The sequence below is a fragment of the Glycine soja genome, chromosome 10 (genome assembly GCF_004193775.1).
Source record: "Glycine soja cultivar W05 chromosome 10, ASM419377v2, whole genome shotgun sequence".
Lineage (NCBI taxonomy): Eukaryota > Viridiplantae > Streptophyta > Magnoliopsida > Fabales > Fabaceae > Glycine > Glycine soja.
In genome coordinates, this window is record NC_041011.1 from 6,708,735 (window position 1) to 6,723,898 (window position 15,164).

The 15,164-nt window shown below is 37.3% G+C and overlaps 1 long non-coding RNA gene across 1 annotated transcript; it reads left to right on the forward strand.

Moving 5' to 3' along the window:
• Positions 1–10,001: 10,001 nt before the first annotated feature.
• Positions 10,002–10,864, forward strand: LOC114369218. The gene is made up of 2 exons (XR_003657560.1): positions 10,002–10,509; positions 10,593–10,864. It is a non-coding gene; the product is annotated as an uncharacterized LOC114369218 (long non-coding RNA).
• Positions 10,865–15,164: the final 4,300 nt, after the last annotated feature.

The window sequence follows — 15,164 nt, forward strand, 5'->3', positions numbered from 1 at the left end:
CCTAGTAACTAACTTCAACCGCTTAATTGTGATACCCCCCTCAAGTTGACGAATAGATGTTAATCATTCCCAACTTGGCAATGAATTTACCAAAAATCGGGCTTGGAAGTGCTTTTGTAAAAACATCTGCAACCTGGTGTTGGCTCTTGACATGGACAAGCTTGACTACTTTGGACTGAACATATTCTCTAATGAAATGATGATCAATGTCAATGTGCTTGGATCGTTCATGATGAGCAGGGTTTGAAGCAAGACTTATAGTAGATTTATTATCACAAAATAACATCACAGAAGGCACATCAACTTCAAAGTGAAGAAGTAACTTGCTTAACCAAACAATTTCACTAGTAACATAAGACAAGACACAATATTCAGCTTCAGTGGATGATTTTGAAACAGTGGGTTGTTTCTTAGAACGCCAAGAAATAAGGTTGTTTCCAAAAAAGACACAAAAGCTAGAAGTAGATATTTTGGTATCAACACAACTGGCCCAATCAGCATCCGCAAAGGCAGTGAGGTTGAGAGAGTTCTGAGCAGGAAAAAACAAACCTTGTCCAAGAGCAGATTTGATATACTGCAGAAGATGATGAACAGCATGTAGGTGAGGAACTCTAGGTGCTTTCATAAACTGACTTAAGCGATTCACAACAAAGGTGATATCAGGCCATGAGATGGTCAAATAAAGCAATCTAGCAATTAATCTTTTGTACATTGATGGATCAAGGAGTAAGTCTCCATCATGAAGATTGAGTTTCAGATTGGGATCCATTGGTAAATTGGAAGGTTTGCAGGCCAAGAAACTTGTATCCTCCAAAAGAGATAGAGCATACTTTCGCTGGGATAGTGAGATACCTCTACTGGATTTGGCTATTTCTAAGCTAAGAAAATATTTCAAAGGGCCAAGGATCTTCAATTGAAACAAAGACTGTAATTTGATCTGAACAGCTTGTACGGAGGCAATAATCGGCCCTGACAGGATGATGTCATCTACATATACTAGTAAAATGACTAAGGAATTGCCTGAGCCAATGGTAAAAAGGGAGTAATCATGTTTGGATTGATGGAATCCATGACTAAGAAGAGTAGTGGAGAACTTACAAAACCATTGTCTAGAGGCTTGTTTTAGGCCATATAATGATTTGTTCAATTTGCATACTAATGAAGGATTGGATGACTTGTATCCCTTGGGAAGTTCCATATAAACTTCTTCAAATAAATCGCCATTCAAAAAAGCATTGTTAACATCCAATTGTAGAAGGCACCAGTTTCTAGCAGCAACAATACAAAGCAAAACTCTCACAGTGGTAAGTTTGGCTACTGGAGAGAATGTATCGGAGAAATCGATCCCAACTTGTTGTGTATAACCTTTGGCAACCAATCGTGCTTTGTATCTATCTACAGAGCCATCCATTTTGTATTTAACTTTATACACCCATCAACATCCTATACAATGCTTACCAGGTGGTAATGGAACAAGTGTCCAAGTGGAATTTGCTTCAAGAGCTTGGATTTCCTCATGCATTGCTCGACGCCATTCAGGATAAGGAACAGCTTGATGATAGAACTGAGGTTCATATACAGAGGAGATGTGATTAATGAAAGTTTTGTAAGGAGGGCTAAGAGGCAATAGGGAACAATGATGTTGGATGGGATATGCAGCCTGAGATTGTGATATTACATAATCAGACAAGTATAAGGGATGCTTAGAGTGGCGTGTACTCCTTCTTAAGGAGACAGAGGGCAAAATGTGAGGATGATCTGAGCCAGGGATTGAGGATGAATCAGTTTGGTCATGGTTAAAGCGATTAGTTGGTTGTGGTGATTGGCTACTAGTCTGGTCAGGGTTAGGTAAGGTATTAGTTATGGGAATGGGAATAACCAAATCAAGTAAAGGATCCGGAATGACTTGAGGTTGTGAAATGGTTTGAAAAGGAAAAATGGATTCATGAAAGACAACATCTCTAGACACAAAAAATTTCTTATTGTCTAGGCTATACAATTTGTATCCTTTATAACCTTGGGGATAGCCAACAAAAATGGCAGGCACTGCTCGAGGAGAAAACTTGTTCCTTGATGATGGAAGAGTGGAAGCAAATGCTAAATAGCCAAAACTTCTTAAGGCATGATAGTCAGGTTCCTTTTTGAACAAAATATTGTAGGGTGAGCAGTGTTGCAGCAATGGTGAAGGGGTTCTGTTGATAAGAAAACATGCAGTGGTAACACAATCACCCCAGAATGAGATAGGAACTTTAGACTGAAAAAACAAAGCTCTTGCTACATTGAGCAGATGTTGATGCTTCCTTTCCACTACTGAATTTTGTTCTGGCCTTTCAACACAGGAAAATTGATGAAGAGTGCCCATGGAAGCCAAAAACTGAGTGAGGGCAAGTTCTTTAGCATTATCAGACCTGAGGCATTTGATAGATACACCAAACTGAGTCTGAACCATGGTGAAAAATTGTTGCACATAGATTGAAGCTTCAGAATTGTTCTTAAGCAGAAATAGCTAAGTGAATCTTGAGCAATCATCAACCAATGTAAGGAAAAATCTCCTTCCCTCATAGGTAGGGTGAGCATAGGGATCCCATATATCACAGTGAATTAAGTCAAATGGTAATTTAGATAAATGGTTAGAGTTAGGAAAAGATAATCTTCTAAATTTAGCAAGAGGACAAACAGAACAATTAGAAGAAGAAAAATTAGGAGAAAGGTGCAGACCAATTTTATTATTCAAATGTTTGAAAACTTTGTCTGAGATATGACCAAATCTAGAATGCCAAATATAAGCATTTTTACAAGGAATGAAATTTGTATGGGAATTGATAACAGGAAAAGTAAATTTGCAATCAAGAGTGTCCTTGAGATCTAAGACATAAAGGCCTTGGATGATAGCCCCTCTACCAATCCTCTTGCAAGCTTGCTTCTCTTGAGTATCAAATTCATTTTGGGAAAAAGAAATGGACAAATTAGGATTGGTTAGAAGAGCACTAACTGAAATTAAATTGAATTTGAATTTAGGAATGTAGGCAACATTATGCAAGAGTAAGGTATTGGTTAAGCAAATCGAACTAATGGCAATGATAGGTATAACATCATTGTTAGGCAGAGTGACAGTTTTATCATAAACAAGTTAGTAAGATCGAAAATGATGAAGGGAACAAGAAATATGAATGCTGGCACCAGAATCTAAAAGCCAACAATCATGAAGAAAATTAGAAGTGGATGTGGAAAGGATCATACCATTAGCAGAAGAAACACCTTGAGGGATGACAGCATTGGTAGCATGACTTTCTAAAAGGTTCATCAATTGGCTAGGAACCCGAGTCACCAGAGGAAGATGGTGAGTGAGACATATCAACAGTTACTTGTTGAGCAACCTTGTGTGGTGGTTCAGAAGATGAAGAATGTTTCTTGACTTCTGAGGAAAAACTAGTCCTCTTATAATTTGGAGGATAACCATGCAACTTGAAGCAACGATCCTGAGTATGACCCAACATACCACAATGAGCACACAAGGGGCGATTCTTAGAAGATCCTTTAAAGCGATTGGTAGAATGATTGCGTGCAACAGAAGAAGGCTTCAAGGCAAAAGCATGTGAAACTTCACTAGCAAAGGTGGAAGCACCAACTTCCTTTTGCTTTTCTTCTTGAACAATTAAGGAAAAAACCTTAGTTACTGAGGGAAAGGGATCCATGGATAAAATTTGACCTCTGATAGTAGAGAAGGATTCGTTCAACCCCATCAAGAACTGCATAGCATACTCCATTTGTTCAAAATCGCACCAAGGTTTAATTCCTCCACATGTGCAACTATGTGAGGGCTTCAGTTCTGATAATGACTCCCACAGAGAACGAAGCTTGGAGTAGAAAGAGGAAGCAGACATGGAACCTTGTTGCAGAGTGATCAATTCATGCTTAAGTTGAAAAATTAAAGGATCATTTCGTTGCTCGAAACATTCTTGAAGATCATCCCAGATTGCTTTGGCAGAAGAACAATGTAAGATACTAACTTGCATTTCTTTGGATAAAGAATTAAGGAGCCAGGAAGAAACAATACTATCGTTGCGATGCCACAAAGCATGAGTGGAGTGACCCAAAGCAGGTTCAGAAATTGAACCATCGACAAACCCAAATTTGTTCTTCCCATGAAGAGCCATGCGCATTGCTTTCTTCCAAGAATTATAGTTGTCATCGGTAAGAGGATGAAAAACTAAGACAATGCCAGGGTGGTCGGAAGAATGAAGAATGAAGGGGTTAGAATCATCAATGGTAGTCATGGTCATGAGAGAAAAAAAGAAATAACTTCAATAGGAAGAAAGAGGTACGAAAGCAAAAACTGCTGATACCATATTAGGAATGAAAGAAGTGAATAATAGTTTTCGAATTCATTCATCAAAGAATTACAAAGGTGGTTTATTTATACAAATATAGAGAATAACCAAATTGAGTAACTAACTTCAATAACTTCGAGTAACATAACTAAGTAACTATTCACCTAACTTCTAATAACTCTTAGTAACTAATTTCAACCGCTTAACCGTGATAAAAACATATGTACGATATAAGTTTGTAAGATTCCTCTTCAATCATATAATTGTCAAAGTTAATTAATTAAATAGTCTATCAAACTTAACTAACAAGTAAGGCACTATTGTTAATTATATGCGGCAAGGACGGGTTCAACAAGTGTTGGCCTCTGTGCATGACTCTTTCTTGATGTTACTCTCCTATGTTTATATAGCGAAATCGTTTTAATAACAAATTAGCAAAGGTATTTTTTTAATTTAGTATAATTTTAATTTAGTGAAATTAAAAATATGATTTCTTATCCAATTAAAACTTAATATACTTTCAACTATTTTCGTGTTTATAACTGTGTATTATTGTGTTTTTTCATTTATATAACTAGCTAATGATATATTTAAAAAGTTAATTTTTTTTCCTTAATCCTCTTATTTATCAGAAAAAATGAACCATGATTCAGGGCCGAGTAAGCCACTAGGCCACTGAGGCAACGGCCTTAGGCCTTCAATTTTTTAGGACCTCAATATTTTTATGCATTTTTCAAAGAAATATTCATCATTAATTTTAATTATTAAATGATAAATTAAGTTATAGTATGATATATTATTTGGTATTATTTTTATTAATAAGAACACAAATATTAAATATAGATGTAAGTATTATTATAAATAATTTAAGTATATTTTTCTTATTTACTTAAAAAAATTAAGCAAACTATTTTCAAATGTTAAGAGAAGTGTTAAGAGAAGAAATTAGCACACGAATAAAAGTATTGAGTAATATTAAAACTTTAGATTCTTTTCCAAATGTTTACATTGCATATAGAATTTTATTGATAATCCCTGTAACAATTGCTATTGCTGAAAGAAGTTTTTCAAAATTAAAATTGCATAAATCATATCTAAAATCAACAATGTTACAAGATAGATTGAATGAGTTAGCTATTTTATCTATTGAAAGTGAAGTGTTAGAATTATTTGATTATAAAATTCTGATAAATGATTTTCAGCTAAAAAAACTAAAAAATTAATATAAAAATTGATATTTTATATAATATACTAAGTCTCTTTAAAATTCTTATAAAAAAAATTCATTTAATATTTTTGCCTTAAGTCCGAAAGGCCCTATGATTAATCTAGATTTTTCGACCGAAAGGTATCAAAATTAATTTATGTACCGGTAAAAGCTTACTCTCTTCGGTTATCAAAATATTTGCATTGGTGAATATTTTAACAATCCAAAACTTTATCCAACGTTATATTTTGTTGGCGTTTACTATAAGATGGATAACATTAAAAAAAAATCATTTAGGCAACAGGCATCTTTACTAAAAATAATCAAGTTCAAGTAAAATAATTTATCATGAGTGGTAAAAAATTTTCTAATTATTTAAAGCAGTTATATAGTTATAATTTAAACTCGAGACTCATAATTAAGCTGAAAAAATTTCATGTGAATTAATCCACGTATTCAGTGATCGGATAACATTAATTAGTTTTCATTCAAATTACTTTCTATTTTTTTTTTATTTTACAGAATTAATTTTAGTTAAATTCAGAATTTAAATTTGTTTTACTAGGTCCTTCTAATTTTCAATTTTTGAAACTAAATCATAGGACGCTTGAAACTAAATCCTAGGGAGGCCTACGAAGATTAGTTGAAAATTTCTAAGTTTTGCTGACGAAGCAAAAACCTTGATCAAGATGGAGTAACTCATGTCTATATATAAAAACTTGTTTAGGGCCGGGCTTATTTAAATCAAAAAATTTTAAAACACGAATAATTAAAGGGTGTTGCTAGGTACACCCAGCATTATAGCTAGTGTACCCAGCATTTTTTTAAAATACCAAAACTGCCCCTGCATTTTTATTTTTTTTGCATTTTTGATGGGTGTGTGTGAGGGTGGTCCATAAATCGTACGGATCAAGTTGATCCGTAAGGTTGATATGGATCAACTTGATCCGTAAGGCTTCTACGGATCAAGTTGATCCGTATTATTCCATAAAAGGCTTACGGATCAAGTTGATTCGTAAAAGGCTTACGAATCAACTTGATCTGTAAGTCTTTTACGGATCAACTTGATCCATAGAAGCCTTACGGATCAACTTAAATGGCTTAGGAATTAAGGATATTTTTTTTATTTTACCTTAAGTGCTGGGTGTACCAGCAATAATGCTGGGTGCACCTAGCAACACCCGTAATTAAAATAGCTTGTGCTCCTCACCATGTCGTTTTCACTTTTCAGCACTGGGACACCCAAGTGTGACAATTTGTAATCCATTCACACTGATGGGCTCCAAATTAACCTTTATGTGGACGCTGGGAGTGTTGAGGGGCAAATATCATGTGATAAAGATAGTGGACTTTTCCCAGCAGCTAGGCCCAACCTGATGTCTACAGGGATGATTAAGATATATGTGGGCCAATCCAGGACTGGACCTTTATAGTAGGGGAGTTGCTAGGTGCACCCAGCAATATTGCTGGTGCACCCAGCAATTTATTGAAAGTACCATTTTGCCCTTTAAAATAAAATTATAAAAAACACAAATGTAATTTCCGGAAGACTTTTTTTCGAACAGATTCTTCTTCTCTCCCGGAACACAGATTCTTCTTCTCTCCCGGAACACAGCTTCTTCTCTCCCGGAACAGCTTCTTCTTCTCCCGGAACCTGCTTCTTCTTCTCTTCTCCGTGAAGCTTCTTCTCCGCGAGGCGCGCCAAGGCTTTCTTCTTCTTCTCCGCGAACAGGTTAGTTCCCCTTCCCCTTACCCTTAGCTTGTAATGTGCATCACTGTTAGCATAGCAATGGAACCTTAGCATAGCAATGGAACCTTAGGGTAGAAGACGAGAGGGGAGAAGACGAGAGTACGCCGGAAAAAATGGCGGAAAAGGCTGACGGAGAAGTCTTCCGGAAGACCCGTTAGGGGTTCTTCCGGAAGTTCCGGAAGAACCTTTTCCGGAAAGTTTCCGGAAGAAGTGTTCTTCCGGAAGTAACCAAACGTCTTCCGGAAGAACACTTCTTCCGGAAGACTTCCGGAAAACGTCTTCCGGGAACTTTCCGGAAGAAGTGGTTCATCCGGAAGAATTCCGGAAGACGCGCACTTCCGGAAGAACTTTCAAAGTTCCGGAAGACCTTTCCAGAAGAACCCCTTCTTCCGGAATGTTTCCGGAAGAACCACTTCTTCCGGAAGTGGTTTTTTTGTTTTTTTTTTTAAATTTTTTTTAAACAGAAATTGTTTTGTTTTTTTTAAATGAATTATTTTATTTATTTTGGTTATTTTGTTTTTTAGATTTTATGAAAAATGAAGTTTGGGTTTTTGATGTCATATTTTTTTTATAATTTAAATTGTGTATTTTTACTAAATATTAATTTGTAAATTAATTTTTTTTTATAAAAGTAGTTGTGTTTGTTTTTGTTTATTGTTTTTTTTTTAAATTAGTGTTTTTTCTTTAAAAATGAAGTTGTCTATTTTTATAATTAAAGTTGTGTGTTTTGGAAGTTTTATAAAAATACTAATTTTTTATAATTAATTAGTTTATTTTATTATAAATGAAGTATTTTATTTACTAAAAAAATTGTGGATGTTTACTAAATAATTTTTTTTTACATTAGTTGTTTAATTTTTTAAAAAAATTAAGTTGTGGATGTTTAGTAATGAATTATTTTTATATTAGTTGTGTTTTGTTTTTATAAATGAAGTTGTTTATTTTTTTAAAAAAAAAATTAACTTGTTGATGTTTACTAAGTAATTTAGTTGTGTTTTTTTTTAGAAATGAAGTTTCTTATTTTTTTTTTTAAATTAAGAGTTGGATGTTTACTAATTAATTTTTTTTACATTAGTTGTGTTTTTTTTTTATAAATGAAGTTGTTTATTTTTTTAAAAAAATTAAGTTGTGGATGTTTAGTAATGAATTATTTTTATATTAGTTGTGTTTTTTTTTTTTTTATAAATGAAGTTGTTTAATTTTTTTTAAAAAAAATTAAGTTGTGCATGTTTATTAATAATTTTATTTTACATTAGTTGTTTTGTTTTATATAAATGAAGTTGTTTAATTTTTTTTTTAAAATTAGGTCGTGTATGTGTGAAAATAATTTGATTTAAGTTAGTCTTATTTGTTTATAAATAAAGTTGATTTTTTATAAAGAAAATTGTGTATATTTTGACCGAAAAAAATACGTGTTCGACATGATTTACAGATCATGGCCAGAACACGAGGTTTAGGTCGTGCCATAGGTAGAGTTGTAGGCAGAGATAGAGCTGCTGACGAGGATGCTGGCGATGTTCCCGAGAGGCGTAGGCCTACTGCCTCAGCCCGTAGGCTACGCGTTCATCAGATGACTACTGAGGGACGTGATATGGCTGAGGACGTCGCTGACATGACTGATGATGTCCCTGAGCAGCCTACGGAGGCACCTGAGATGCGTGCGGACGCACAGGGTGCTGATAGTGGTGAGGGGTCAGATGGTGATGATGCTGCAGAGGGATTCCCTGGTGGTCCACGTGACCCGTCAGTGCTCACATCATTTGCCGAGCATGTTGCACATGCCGTGTGGAGTGGACAGGTATTTTAATTTGTTAATTATTTGTCATTGTTTATTTATTTGTTTATGATTAATTTTTTTTAATAATTGTACAATTTGTACTTCAAATCAGGAACGTCCTGATTTGAAGTTAGTGTCACATGGGAGGAAGCTGACACTGGTTGGGAGGCCAGTGCCTGAGATTGAAGGCCTGGTGGCTGCCACAGGATTAAGTCCACTGATAGATTGTTCAGTTATTACTGGCGATCCTGGACTTATATCCGCATTTGTGGAGAGGTGGCACAGTGAGACTAGCACCTTCCACCTTCCAGTAGGAGAGCTGACGATCACATTGGATGATGTGTCGTCCATTCTACATTTGTCCATCACTGGCGCCTTGCACAGTTTCCACGCTCTTTCTACGGAGGAGGCCAGATTCTTGCTCACGGAGTTGCTGGAAGTGTCTGCGGAGGAGGCCAGAGCCGAGACAGCACTCACACGTGGAGCATATGTACGATTAGGATGGGTTCGTGACATTTATGAGACCAGATGTCAGGCCGGGCGGTGGATTGTCGCAGCTCGCGCTTATTTGCTGCACCTTGTCGGTTGCACTCTTTTTGCTAATAAGAGTGCAACATACGTGCATGTGGTCCACCTTGACGCTTTCCGGGACCTCGCTCATAGTGGTGGTTACGCTTGGGGGGTTGCCGCGCTGGTTCATATGTACGACCAGTTAGATGAGGCTTGTAGGACCACCACCCGACAGCTTGCGGGGTACTTGACGCTATTTCAGGTAAATTTTGTGTTTATTAATATGTTAGGTTCGATTATGATTTAAACATGTTTTTATGTTATGTTAACCTCAATTATTGTGTAGTGTTGGATCTATGAGCACTTCCCTAGTGTGCATCAGTGCGTGACTGACGATACATACCAGGAGACGTCCCCACGTGCTTCCCGGTGGTTGACGTCGAAGGCGCACATGAAGGGCATCACAGGAGCACCCTACAGGGCACGTTGTGATGGTTTGACCGTCACAGATGTGTCCTGGTTGTCGTACACGGAGCATCGGGGTGTTAGGGCGTTTCAGGAGATTTCATCGTTCCAGGGTCAGCTCAGATGGGGTCCTATGATCGTCGCAGTTCGACCGGAGATGGTGGTACGCCAGTTCGGTTACATCCAGAGCATCCCTCCGCCGCCTGTTAGTGCACGATTGTCACAGGATCAGATAGATGACAGGTGGATGGAGTTTGCGGATCACTTACTACCTGCGGGTCAGCCTTGTTTAGTGCCTGGGCAGGTATCTGTGGATTACATTGAGTGATTTTTCCGTATATCTCACCCTTTCATGACACCGACCCAGGCAGCTGACCAGCAGAGGGATGCACCAGCTGCAGACCCTGAGGACTACATACAGCCGCCCAGCCCCCAGGTTCCAGTGGCATTTGACCCCCCTCCATATGTGGTAAGATTATTTGCGCGTTTAATGTTTTATGAGTTGTTGTTTATTTTGAATTTCATAATAAATGTTTTTACTGACTTTGACAGGATGATTATGAGGGATATGAGGCGATTGCACAGAGGTTGGAGCGTGTGCTCAACCTTAGGATAGTCACTGCAGGCACAGAGTTATATGACATTATGTAGGACTGCCTGACGATTGCGAGAGGGGGACCCAGTGCTGATGGGACGGTCAGGGCTCGTCAGAGACGCCGCACGGACCATTGATCATTGTATTTATTTTGTTGTGTTGTAGTTGACATGAATATTTGTAATTATTACAGTTTTTGTTTAATATAGTTGACGTGTTTTGCACAGTTTATTATTTTATAATATAGTTTGTTATTCCGATTGTTTGTGGTCCTTAAGCGAAGTTTACGGTTGTTTTAAATTTATTTTTAAAAAAAAGGAACCTAGAATCATGAGTTTTGTTTGTCAGAATTACATAAAAAATAAAAGTTTTTAAAATGATTAATAATTCATAAGTGAACCTTTTTTCCATGTTCAAGTACCCATGTTTGTAAGAATTACATAAATGAACCCTTTTTCCATGTTTGTAAGAATTACATAAAAAACATAAGTTTTTAGAATCATGAGTTTTGTTTGTAAGAATTACATAAATGAATATTTTTTCCATGTTCAAGTACCCATGTTTGGGATTTTTTTGCGTGGGTGTGGCAGTGCCCTGAGACAACGGAGGATGGCCATTTCTCATGTTTGGACGTCAAAGAATCCAAAAAAAATAGTCCCGTTCCATGGTTCCGTCAACTAACACGTCAAAACAAAGCCTCAAAATCCAAAAAAATAGGAAATGAACCCTTTTTCCATGTTCAAGTACCCATGTTTGGGATTTTTTTGCGTGGGTGTGTATGTGCCCTGAGACAATGGAGGGCGGCCATTTCTCATGTTTGGACGTCAAAGAATCCAAAAAAAATAGTCCCGTTCCATGGTTCCGTCAACTAACACGTCAAAACAAAGCCTCAAAATCCAAAAAAATAGGAAATGAACCCTTTTTACATGTTCAAGTACCCATGTTTGGGATTTTTTTGCGTGGGTGTGTATGTGCCCTGAGACAATGGAGGGCGGCCATTTCTCATGTTTGGACGTCAAAGAATCCAAAAAAAATAGTCCCGTTCCATGGTTCCGTCAACTAACACGTCAAAACAAAGCCTCAAAATCCAAAAAAATAGGAAATGAACCCTTTTTACATGTTCAAGTACCCATGTTTGGGATTTTTTTGCGTGGGTGTGTATGTGCCCTGAGACAATGGAGGACGGCCATTTCTCATGTTTGGACGTCAAAGAATCCAAAAAAAATAGTCCCGTTCCATGGTTCCGTCAACTAACACGTCAAAACAAAGCCTCAAAATCCAAAAAAATAGGAAATGAACCCTTTTTCCATGTTCAAGTACCCATGTTTGGGATTTTTTTGCGTGGGTGTGTATGTGCCCTGAGACAATGGAGGGCGGCCATTTCTCATGTTTGGACGTCAAAGAATCCAAAACAAATAGTCTCGTTACATGGTTCCGTCAACTAACACGTCAAAACAAAGCCTCAAAATCCAAAAAAATAGGAAATGAACCCTTTTTACATGTTCAAGTACCCATGTTTGGGATTTTTTTGCGTGGGTGTGTATGTGCCCTGAGACAATGGAGGGCGGCCATTTCTCATGTTTGGACGTCAAAGAATCCAAAAAAAATAGTCCCGTTCCATGGTTCCGTCAACTAACACGTCAAAACAAAGCCTCAAAATCCAAAAAAATAGGAAATGAACCCTTTTTACATGTTCAAGTACCCATGTTTGGGATTTTTTTGCGTGGGTGTGTATGTGCCTTGAGACAATGGAGGGCGGTCATTTCTCATGTTTGGACGTCAAAGAATCCAAAAAAAATAGTCCCGTTCCCCAGTTCCGTCAACTAACACGTCAAAACAAAGTCTCAAAATCCAAAAAACTACGAAATGAACCCTTTTAACAATTAAATTTTTGGACCACTGAAACAACGCAGTTGTTTCAACTTTATTATGGGAATTAAACACGCCGTAAACATATAAAGGTTACATCAACAAAAAAACAAAAAATTAAACATGACATTCAGTTGTTTAGCGACGTCCCACTGACCTCGTCTTCAACATATTTAGTAAAGACAGCTAAAATTTCTATTGGTCCATATTTTTTCCAGTAGTTAGATTGTACTAACACCTTCAGCAGTTCTTCGTTGGTGATCAGCTCATTTATTTCATATTTTATAACCGTATCTGAATACTCAAACCGAGCTGGTTGGCAGAAAAACAATCGTCTTACCGTTTGTGATTCGTGAATTCCAAGAGGGGGGATCCCTTTAGGTGCAACTTGCTTGATTAAATTCTTCAGTTCATCGATGGTACATGTTGAAGGAATTTGAAATTTCTTAGGATTTTTTCCTGTGAACGCGCAACCAACAAATTTGTTCTGCGGTGGCATGTTCCATTTGTCGTTGTAATACAGGATCGCGTCATGAATACGAGGCATAGTGCGTTCAAGTAAGTTTATTATTCCATCTGGTGTTCTTCCAACGGTGCATAATAACTCAATCGGACCAACACAAGAAAATTGATCATTACACATTAACATTGTGTTGACATCGTCATCATTTATCAATTTGATACACTCAAAGCGAATTTGGTTACCTGTATCGGTGAATGGCTTCCGGTAGTGAATTTCATCCAAAAATTGTTTGTCGGATAGCTGAAGGGTATTGTGTATTCTGGTTTTTAGGCTTGCAAAATCACACCTATTTGGTACTCGAATGGGCACCGGAGTTGAAGTTTGGAAGTAAACCCCAGTATCATTGTGAATAATCGATCCATTTGGATAAATGAAAGCTAACCTTGAGTTGACAATCGTCTGACTGCTAGTTTCTCCTAGAAAAGCCATAGTTTGTGTATCAGTTGGGAGATTATTTGAAAGCAAGATAATGTGTGATTTAGTAGCCTAGTCTGCCATATATATAGATGGTTGTGACCGAGCCTTTGTTTAACTTTGTTTACAAAAAAATAGACACGCGTAAATGTGTAGTCAAGTCAGCCAATGTGTTGTCGCTAATGTGTAGTCAAGTCAACCAATGTGTTGTTGAGCGACTGCTAGTTTCAAAATGTGTACTGAAGTCAACCAATGTGTTGTCACGCTCAAACTGTAACACGCATGCATGTCATTATGTGTTGTCAATTATGACAATGATGTATGCTGTACGCGTAAATGATTTTTGTTGGACCAACAATTTCCTTGCTTAACCAAACGAGTAGTTGATAATATTAATTGGTTAGTGACGGGTTACAACGAATTATATCGCATAATGAATACAAATAAATAAACAATGAATGTTTAGTCTTCATTTAGGTCTACATAGTGTGTTTTGAATGACATCAAGCTTGTGTATTCCTGCATTCTACTAATATATGGAATTGCCCATTGCTTTGCCTGAGAATAACAATTGGTTGACCACAACAGCGCTGGGGGCGGCAACGGACAATGGTCTTTCAAATAAACCTGTTGTACATGAACAAACATTATATCATGCGCTGACCGTGCCAAACGAACAAGCGAAGTCATTGCATAATTGTTACACTAACTATATTCAATGTACCTGAACAAAATGATTTCCAAACACGTGATCGACACATATGATGCGGTGGCCAGAAGAGTCAGGTGGTGGTTGACTTCTAAGAGGGAAAAATGTCATGCTTTGTTGTTGGGACAACGATACAAGGATTACGTTATACCGTGAAGCAATCACATATCCCATGTCTGTTATATCCATCCACTTGTCCACACTAACCTGAATGAACCAAACATACACATGTAAGTAATTTAAACATTGTTATTAAAAAAAATTAACCTAAAAACATACCTTTGAAAATCTATCAACAAGTAGGGACAACTTTAATTGTTCAAATCTCTCTGTGCCACCGAAGAGGTTCATGTACTCATGCGACCACCTGCCAAGTTCTTTAAGCAATTCATTACGCACTAACGGCCACGAATCTTCCCCCATACCTAATAAAGCGCCAATGGACCGATATCCACAGTTACCATCCACTTTCACATCCACAACGTCACGAATGAAACCTTGAAAGAATGACGCAAATTGATCCAACATCGGGATGATCCTTGTTGGCTGACGCGGTTGAGAACATGATGCACTTCGTTTCACTGGAGAGTTGCTGCTTTGAACAGAATGAAAAGCATCAACATACTCCCAGTAAGACGGATCACGCTTTGTGGATGTTTGACTTCTTTTCATCGGTTTCTTCGGTGCACCTTTAGTGTTCACCTTTGATGGAGGAGGGCACATAGAGTTATGATCAGGGTATGCGATTTCTCGAAGTTTACTCTTCAGATTTACTTTGCCAGCCACATCAAGTTCATCAAACCTTTTAGATATGACCTCTATTTCTTCCTTGATGGTGACTTCCGTCTCACATAACCCTTGGTCTGAAAAGCAAAGTCTCCTCCAAAAAAGATGGACTGACTCCAATGGGATGCTGCTAGCAGTATACCTAGAAAGCTCACATGCACAAGGAAGCCCGTGCGTGCTTCTCATCACACAACCACAAGAAGAGAAATTGTTGCCGAGATAACGTAG